The following is a 10,161-nucleotide window of genomic DNA, read 5'->3' as shown; positions in this document are numbered from 1 at the left end:
GATGTAAAGGCTTTTAACCTTTACTAACACGTCCTCTACCAATCCATAAGCTTGTTTTATTGACTTGTCTGCCATCTCTAATGAGATTCTTGCAGCTTGTATCTTGAAGATTCCCAGTTTTTCCATTACAGAGAGTGGTATAAGATTTATACTTGACCCCAAGTCACACAGAGCCTTCTCAAAGGTCATGGTGCCTATGGTACATGGTATTAAGAATTTACCAGGATCTTGTTTCTTTTGAGGAAAAGTTTGCTAAACCCATGTATTTAGTTCACTAATGAGCAAGGGAGGTTTATCTTCCCAAGTCTCATTACCAAACAACTTGGCATTCAGCTTCATGATGGCTCCTAGATATTGAGCAACTTGCTCTTCAGTTACATCTTCATCCTCTTCAGAGGAAGAATAGTCCTCAGAGCTCATGAATGGTAGAAAGAAGTTTAATGGAATCTCTATGGTCTCTATATGAGCCTCAAATTCCTTTAGGTCCTCAATAGGGAACTCCTTTCTATCTGGAGGATGTCCCATGGGGTCTTCCTCATTGGGATTCACGTCCTCCCCTTCCTCTTTGGGTTCGGCCATATTGATTATATCAATGGCCTTGCACTCTCTTTTTGGATTCTCTTATGTATTGCTTGGGAGAGTACTAAGAGGAGTTTCAGTGATTTTCTTACTCAGCTGACCCACTTGTGCCTCCAAATTTCTAATGGAGGACCTTGTTTCATTCATGAAACTTAAAGTGGCCTTAGATAGATCAGAGACTATGTTTGCTAAGCTAGATGGGCTCTGCTCAGAATTCTCTGTCTGTTGCTGAGAAGATGATGGAAAAGGCTTGCTATTGCTAAACATGCTTCTTCCACCATTATTAAAGCCATGTTGAGGCTTTTGTTGAACCTTCCATGAGAAATTTGGATGATTTCTCCATGAGGGATTATATGTGTTTCCATAGGCTTCACCCATGTAATTAACCTCTGCCATTGCAAGGTTCTCAGGATCATAGGTTTTTTCTTCAAAAGATGCCTCTTTAGTACTATTGGATGTGTTTTGCAATCCATTCAGACTCTAAGAGATCATGTTGAATTGCTGAGTCAACATTTTGTTCTGAGCCAATATGGCATTCAGAGCATCAATTTCAAGAACTCCTTTCCTTTGAGGCATTCCATTACTCATAGGATTCCTTTTGGAAGTGTACATGAAATGGTTATTTACAACCATGTCAATAAGTTCTTGAGCTTCTGCAGGCGTTTTCTTTAGGTGAATAGATCCACCTATAGAATGGTCCAATGACATCTTAGACAATTCAAACAGACCATCATAGAATATATCCAATATGGTCCATTCTGAAAGCATGTCAAAAGGACACTTTTTGGTCAGTTGCTTATATTTTTCCCAAGCTTCATAGAGGGATTCACCTTCTTTTTGTCTGAAGGTTTGAACATCCACTCTAAGCTTGCTCAGCTTTTGAGGAGGAAAGAACTCGGCTAAGAAAGCCGTGACCAGCTTATCCCAAGAGTTTAGGCTGTCTTTAGGTTGAGAGTCCAACCATACTCTAGCTCTATCTCTTACAGCAAAAGGGAAAAGCATAAGCCTGTCGACCTCAGGATCAACCCCATTGGTCTTAACAGTATCACAGATCTACAAGAATTTAGTTAAGAACTGAAAATAATCTTCTGATGGAAGTCCATAAAACTTGCAATTCTGTTGCATCAGAGAAACTAATTAAGGCTTTAGCTCAAAATTGTTTGCTCCAATGACAGGAATTGAGATGCTTATTCCATGTAAGTTGGAATTTGGTGTAGTAAAGTCACCAAGCATCTTCCTTGCATTGTTGGCATTATTGTTATTTTTGGCTGCCATGTCTTCTTTTTCGAATGTTTCTGTCAAGTCCTCTCTTGAGAATTGTGCTTTAGCTTCCCTTAGCTTCCTCCTTAGAGTCCTTTCAGGTTCAGGATCTGCTTCAACAAGAATGTCCTTGTCCTTGCTCCTGCTCATATAAAAAATAAGAGAACAGAAAAGAAGAGGAATCTTCTGTGTCACAGTATAGAGATTCCTTTATGTGAGTAGAAGAAGAAAAGAATAGAAGAAGGAGAACAGAAAAATTCGAACACAGAGGAGAAGAGGGGGTTCGAATTTTTAGATGAAGAGAAGTGTTAGTAAATAAATAAATAAATAGAAGGAGATGAGAGAGGGGAGTTTTCGAAAATTATTTTTGAAAAATGGTTAGTGATTTTTGAAAATTAGAGATAGAAAAGTAGTTAGGTGGTTTTGAAAAAGATAAGAAACAAACAAAAAGTCAAGTAGTTAGTTGAAAAAGATTTGAAAATGAATTTTGAAAAGATAAGAAATTAGAAAAGATTTTGAAATTGGTTTTGAAAAAAGATATGATTGAAATTTATTTTGAAAAAGATTTCAAAAGGAAGTTAAAAAGATTTGATTTTTAAAATTAAAATTGATTACTTGACTAACAAGAAACTAAAAGATATGATTCTAGAATTTAAGAATTAATCACATTAGTTGTTAGTAAAGTTTTCGAAATTTTGAAATGAAATTAAGAAAAAGATTTTGAAATCATTTTTTAAAATTTTCGAAAATAATAAAAAAATGAAAAAGATTTGATTTTTTAAAAAGGATTTGAAAAGATAAGATTTTTAAATTTGAAATCTTGACTTGACTAACAAGAAACAACTAATTTTAAAAATTTTTGACTAAGTCAACCCAAAGATTTCAAAATTTATGAGTAAAATAAGGAAAAGATATTTTTTTGATTTTTTTGAATTTAATGATGAGAGAGAAAAATAACTAAATGACTCAAAATATAAAAACTATGAATCAAAACACATGATGCATGCAAGAACACTATGAATGTTAAGATGAACACCAAGAATACTTTGAAGATCATGATGAATATCAATAACTTATTTTTGAAAAATTTTCAAGAAAAGCAAACATGCAAGACACCAAACTTAGAAATTTTTCATGTTTGGACACTAATAAAACAAGAATGCATATGAAAAACAAGAAAAGACACAAAACAAGAAAATATGAAGATCAAACAAGAAGACTTACCAAGAACAACTTAAAGATCATGAAGAACACCATGCATGAATTTTTTCGAAAATTTTTGAGAAAAATAAAAATATGCAATTGACACCAAACTTAAAAATTGACACTAAACTCACACAAGAAACATAAAATATTTTTTATTTTTATGATTTTATTAATTTTTTTTGAAAATTTCTTTTTGGAAAAACGAGAACAAATAAAAAATTTTGAAAAATTTTTGAAAACTTTTTGAAAAGAAAATTACCTAATCTGAGCAACAAGATGAACCTTCAGTGGTCCAAACTCAACAATCCCCGGCAACGGCGCCAAAAACTTGGTGCACAAAATTGTGATCTCTAACAATGGTGCTCAACTTGGTATGCAAGTTTATAATCTCAGCACTTTCTTCACAACTTCGCATCACTAACTAGCACGTGCACTAGGTCGTCTAAGTAATAAACCTTACGTGAGTAAGGGTCGATCACACAGAGATTGTTGGTATGAAGCAAGCTATGTTCATCTTATAAATCTTAGTCAGATGGATTCTAATGGTTATAATGGTTTTCGAATATAAAGATAAATAAAGCATAAAATAAAGATAAAGATACTTATGTAATTCAATGGTGGGAATTTCAGATAAGTGCATGAAGATACTGTGTTCCTTCTGAATCTCTGCTTTCCTACTGCTTTCATCCAATCATTCTTACTCCTTTCCATGGTAAGCTGTATGTTGGGGGATCACCGTTGTCAATGGCTACCGTCCGTCCTCTCAGTGAAAATGGTCCAGGTGCGCTGTCACCGCACGGCTAATCATCTGTCGGTTCTCGATCATGCAGGAATAGGATCCATTGATCCTTTTGCGTCTGTCACTACGCCCTACAGTCGCGAGTTTGAAGCTCGTAACAGTCATTCAATCCCTGAATCCTATCGGAATACCACAGACAAGGTTTAGACTTTCCGGACTCTCAAGAATGCTGCCAATGGATTCTAGCTTATACCACGAAGATTCTGAATAAGGAACCCAAGAGATACTCATTCTAGTTTATTTGCTTGTAGAACAGAAGTGGTTGTCAGGCACGCATTCATAGGTGAGAATGATGATGAGTGTCACATAATCATCACATTCATCAGGTTCTTAGGCCCGAATGGATATCTTAGAATAGAAATAAACAAGAGTTGAATAGAAAAACAGTAGTACTTTGCATTATTTCTCGAGGTACAGCAGAGCTCCGCACCTTAATCTATGTTGTGTAGAAACTCCACCGTTGAAAATACATAAGTGATGAAGGTCCAGGCATGGCCGAGAGGCCAGCCCTTAATGTCTAAGATCGCATAAACTGATCAAAGATGTCTAATACAATAGTAAAAAGTTCTATTTATACTAAACTAGTTACTAGGGTTTACAGAAATAAGTCTAAGTGCAGAAATCTACTTCTGAGGCCCACTTTGGCGTGTGCTTGGGCTGAGCTTGAGCTTTACACGTGCAGAGGCTTCTGTTAGGGTTAAACACTAAATTGAGACGTGTTTTTGGCGTTTAACTCTGGTTTGTGACGTGTTTCTAGCGTTTGACTCCAGAATGCAGCATGAAACTGGTGTTGAACGCCAGTTTGCGTCGTCTAAACTCAAAAAAGTATAGACTATTATATATTTCTGGGAAGCCCTGGATGTCTACTTTCCAACGCGATTAAGAGCATGCCATTTGGAGTTTTGTAGCTCCAGAAAATCCATTTCGAGTGCAGGTGATGAGTGGATAATTTGTACGCTTTTTGGCATTGTTTTTAGTATGTTTTTAGTATGATCTAGTTAGTTTTTAGTATATTTTTATTAGTTTTTAGTTAAAATTCACTTTTCTGGACTTTACTATGAGTTTGTGTGTTTTTCTGTGATTTCAGGTATTTTCTGGCTGAAATTGAGGGATCTGAGCAAAAATCTGATCCAGAGACTCAAAAGGACTGCAGATGCTGTTGGATTCTGACCTCCCTGCACTCGAAGTGGATTTTCTGGAGCTACAGAATCCCAATTGGCGCGCTCTCAACGGCGTTGGAAAGTAGACATCCTGGGCTTTCCAGCAATATATGATAGTCCATACTTTGCCCAAGATTTGATGGCCCAAACCGGCATTCAAAGTCACCTCAAGAAATTCCAGCGTTAAACGCCGAAACTGGCACCTAAATGGGAGTTAAACGCCCAAACTGGCATAAAAGCTGGCGTTTAACTCCAAGGAGAGTCTCTACACGAAAATGCTTCATTTGCTCAGCCCAAGCACACACCAAGTGGGCCCGGAAGTGGATTTTTATGTCATTTACTCATCTCTGTAAACCTTAGGCTACTAGTTCTCTATATATAGGACCTTTTACTATTGTGTAAACATCTTTTGATCATGTTTTTATGATTGAACCCTCTTTGGGAGGCTGGCCATTCGGCCATGCCTAGACCTTGTTCTTATGTATTTTCAACGGTGGAGTTTCTACACACCATAGATTAAGGTGTGGAGCTCTGCTGTACCTCGAGTATTAATGCAATTACTATTGTTCTTCTATTCAATTCCGCTTGTTCTTTGTCCAAGATATCACTTGTTCTTCAACTTGATGAATGTGATGATCCGTGACACTCATCATCATTTTCACTCATGAACAAGGTGACTGACAACCACTCTTGTTCTACAAGCAATCAAAGCTCTAGTGAATATCTCTTGGATTCCTGATAACACGATGCATGGTTGATCGCCTGACAACCGAGTGCTCGCCTGACAAACGAGCCAGCCATTCCGTGAGATCAGAGTCTTCGTGGTATAGGCGAGAACTGATGGCGGCATTCAAGAGAATCCGGAAGGTCTAACCTTGTCTGTGGTATTCTGAGTAGGATTCAATGATTGAATGACTGTGACGTGCTTCAAACTCCTGAAGGCGGGGCGTTAGTGACAGACGCAAAAGAATCACTGGATTCTATTCCGGCCTGATTGAGAACCGACAGATGGATAGCCGTGCCGTGACAGGGTACGTTGAACATTTCCAATGAGAGGATGGGAGGTAGCCACTGACAACGGTGAAACCCTTGCATAAGCTTGCCATGAAAAGGAGTAAGAAGGATTGGATGAAGATTGTAGGAAAGCAGAGAGACGGAAGGGAAGGCATCTTCATTCGCTTGTCTGAAGCTCTCACCAATGATATACATAAGTATCTCTATCTTTATCTTTATGCTTTATGCATTTATTACCTATACCCATTTGAGTCTGCCTGACTAAGATTTACAAGGTGACCATAGCTTGCTTCATACCAACAATCTCCGTGGGATCGACCCTTACTCGCGTAAGGTTTATTACTTGGACGACCTAGTGCACTTGCTGGTTAGTTGTGCGAAGTTGTGTTTATGCCATGGTATTGAAACACCAAGTTTTTGGGGTTCATTACCGGGGATTATGAGAGTTGTGAAAAGTATTGTTCACAATTTCGCGCTATCAAGTTTTTGGCGCCGTTGCCGGGGATTGTTTTGTGTATGGACAACTGACGGTTCATCTTGTTGCTTAGATTAGGTAATTTTTTTTTCAGAGTTCTTAAGAATGAATTCTAGTGTTTCAAGATAATCTGTTGAAATCTGGCTGGCTGAGAAGCCATGTCTAATCTTATTGGACCGAGGTTTCAACTGATCATCACAAGAGCTTGTTGATCTCTATCAATCTTGCTATTGGAGCAATGATCTGCTAAGGCTTGGCTGGCCATTGGCCATGTCTAGTGTTTTGGACCGAAGCTTTCTTTGAAAGCTTGGCTGGCTGTGAAGCCATGTCTAATTCCTGGACCGGAGTCTTAGACTAGCATTGCAATGATTCCTGGAATCCAAATTAAGAATTCTGAAACCTTTATTTTCTATTTTCATGTAATTTTCGAAAAAAAAAAAACAAACAAAACACAAAAAAAAAATTTACAAAAACCAACAATATTTTATGTTTCTTGTTTGAGTCTAGTGTCTCATCTTAAGTCTGGTGTCAATTTCATACATTCATGTGTCTTAAGGATCTTCAAATAATTCTTGATGATTTCTTACTCTGATCTTTGAATTCTTTTGACTTGAGTGTTTATGTGTCTCATATAGTGTCAGTAGTATACAAACTGCTAAGTTTGGTGTCTTGCATGCATTGTTATTTGACTCTTGTTGCATTTTGATTATTAAAAATCCAAAAATATTTTTTAGTTGTGTCTTTTCAAGTCAATAATACAAAGAATTGAAGATTCAGAACATACTGCAGAGGAATTACACAGAAAAAGCTGGGCGTTCAAAACGCCCAGTGAAGAAGGATAGACTGGCGTTTAAACGCCAGCCAGGGTACCTGGTTGGGCGTTTAACGCCCAAAAAGGGTGCATTTTGGGCGTTAAACGCCAGAATGGATGCCATTCTGGGCGTTTAACGCCAGGATGGCAAAGGGGGAAGATTTTGTTTTTTTCAAATCAATTTTTTTTTAAGTTTTCTAAGTTTTTCAAAATCAAATCTTTTTCAAATCATATCTTTTCAATCAAATGTTTTCAAAATCAATTTCTTTCCTTTTTCAAAGATACTTACTAACAATTAATGATTTGATTGAACATCTCAAATTTGTTGCCTTTTCTGTTGAGAAAGGTTTAATGTTTGAATCATATCTTTTCTTGTTGGGCAAGTCACTAATTTTCAAAATCAATTCTTTTAAAAAAATTTTGTTTTCAAAACATATCTTTTAAAATTGTTTTCAAATCAAATCTTTTCAATCATATCTTTTTAATCACATCTTTTTCAAAATAAGTTTTCAATCAAATCTTTTTAAACTTCTAATTTCAAAATCTTTTTCAAAAATCACTTGATTTCTTTTCCACTTTCAATTTTCGAAAATTATCAATCAATTTTTAAAATGTTTTTGACATCTTTTTAATTAATTTTCGAAAATCCTCTTCCCTTCTTCCCACATCCTTCTATTTATGGAGTACTACTCCTTCTTAATGCACAATTCGAACTTTATCTAATCAAGTTCGAATTCTTCTACCTCCTTCTTCTATTTTTCGTTTCCTCTGACACCTCAAGGAATCTCTATACTGTGACATAGAGAATTCCACATCTTCTTGTTCTCTTCTCTTTCATATGAGCAGGAGCAGAGACAAAGGCATTCTTGTTGAAGCTGACCCTGAACCTGAAAGGACCTTGAAGAGAAAGCTAAGAGAAGCCAAAGCACAACTCTCTTTAGAGGACCTGACCGAATTCTTCAAAGAAGAAGAACACATGGCAGCCGAAAACAACAACAATGCCAACAATGCAAGGAAGGTGCTGGGTGACTTTACTGCACCTACTCCCAACTTCTATGGGAGAAGCATCTCTATCCCTGCCATTGGAGCAAACAACTTTGAGCTTAAGCCTCAATTAGTTTCTCTAATGCAACAGAATTGCAAATTCCATGGACTTCCAATGGAAGATCCTCATCAGTTTTTAGCTGAGTTCTTGCAAATCTGTGACACAGTCAAGACTAATGGGGTTGACCCTGAGGTCTACAGACTGATGCTATTCCCTTTTGCTGTAAGAGACAGAGCTAGAATATGGTTGGACTCACAACCTAAAGATAGCCTGGACTCTTGGGAAAAGCTAGTCAATGCCTTCTTGGCAAAGTTCTTTCCACCTCAAAAATGGAGTAAGCTTAGAGTGGAAGTCCAAACCTTCAGACAAAAGGATGGAGAATCCCTCTATGAAGCTTGGGAAAGATACAAACGATTAATTAGAAAATGTCCCTCAGACATGCTTTCTGAATGGAGCATCATAGGTATTTTCTATGATGGTCTCTCTGAACTATCCAAGATGTCCTTGGATAGCTCTGCTGGAGGATCTCTTCATCTGAAGAAGACGCCTACAGAGGCTCAGGAACTAATTGAGATGGTTTCAAATAACCAATTCATGTACACTTCTGAAAGGAATCCTGTGAACAATGGGACAAGTCAGAAGAAAGGAGTTCTTGAGATTGATACTCTGAATGCCATACTGGCTCAGAATAAGATATTGACTCAACAAGTCAATTTGATTTCTCAAAGTCTGTTTGGAATGCAAAATGCACCTGGCAGTACTAAGGATGCTTCATCTGAAGAAGAAGCATATGATCCTGAGAACCCTTCAATGAAAGAGGTGAATTACCTAGGAGAACCCTATGGAAACACCTACAATTCTTCATGGAGAAATCACCCAAATTTCTCATGGAAGAATCAAGAAAGACCTCAACAAGGTTACAATAACAATAATGGTGGAAGAAACAGGTTTAGCAATGGCAAGCCTTTTCCATCATCTTCTCAGCAACAGACAGAGAATTCTAAGCAGAACCCCTCTGACTTAGCAACCATGGTCTCTGATCTAATCAAAACCACTCAAAGTTTCATGACTGAAACAAGGTCCTCCATTAGGAATTTGGAGGCACAAGTGGGACAGCTGAGCAAGAAAGTTACTGAACTCCCTCCTAGTACTCTCCCAAGTAATACAGAAGAAAATCCAAAAGGAGAGTGCAAAGCCATAACCATGGCCGAATATGGAGAGGAAAGAGAGGAGGTGGACGCCACTGAGGAAGACCTCAATGGGCGTGCACCAACCTCTTCTGAGTTCCCCAATGAGGAACCATGGGAATTTGAGGCTCAAAATGAGACCACAGAGATTCCATTGGACTTACTTCTGCCTTTCATGAGCTCTGATGAGTATTCTTCCTCTGAAGAGGATGAGTATGTCACTGAAGAGCAAGTTGCTAAATACCTTGGAGCAATCATGAAGCTAAATGACAAGTTATTTGGAAATGAGACTTGGGAAGATGAACCTCCCTTGCTCACCAAAGAACTGGATGACTTGTCTAGGCAGAAATTACCTCAAAAGAGACAAGATCCTGGGAAGTTTTCCATACCTTGTACCATAGGCACCATGACCTTCAAGAAGGCCCTGTGTGACTTAGGGTCAAGTGTGAACTTCATGCCTCTCTCTGTAATGGAGAAGCTAGGGATCTTTGAGGTACAAGCTGCAAGAATCTCATTGGAGATGGCAGACAACTCAAGAAAATAAGCTCATGGACTTGTAGAGAATGTTTTGGTAAAAGTTGAAGACCATTACATCCCTACTGATTTCATAGTCCTAGAGACTGGG

General features: G+C 37.7%; 1 non-coding gene across 1 annotated transcript; it reads right to left on the bottom strand.

Annotated features, from left to right (window-relative positions):
* Window positions 1-8,685: 8,685 nt before the first annotated feature.
* LOC130950855 (small nucleolar RNA R71) lies at window positions 8,686-8,793 on the bottom strand. Its single transcript, XR_009073755.1, has one exon. It is a non-coding gene; the product is annotated as a small nucleolar RNA R71 (small nucleolar RNA).
* Between the last annotated feature and the right edge of the window lie 1,368 nt (window positions 8,794-10,161).

This window comes from Arachis stenosperma, chromosome 1 (assembly GCF_014773155.1).
Source record: "Arachis stenosperma cultivar V10309 chromosome 1, arast.V10309.gnm1.PFL2, whole genome shotgun sequence".
NCBI lineage: Eukaryota > Viridiplantae > Streptophyta > Magnoliopsida > Fabales > Fabaceae > Arachis > Arachis stenosperma.
Note: the sequence above shows the minus strand (reverse complement) of the source record. Positions and strands in the feature narration are given on the sequence as shown.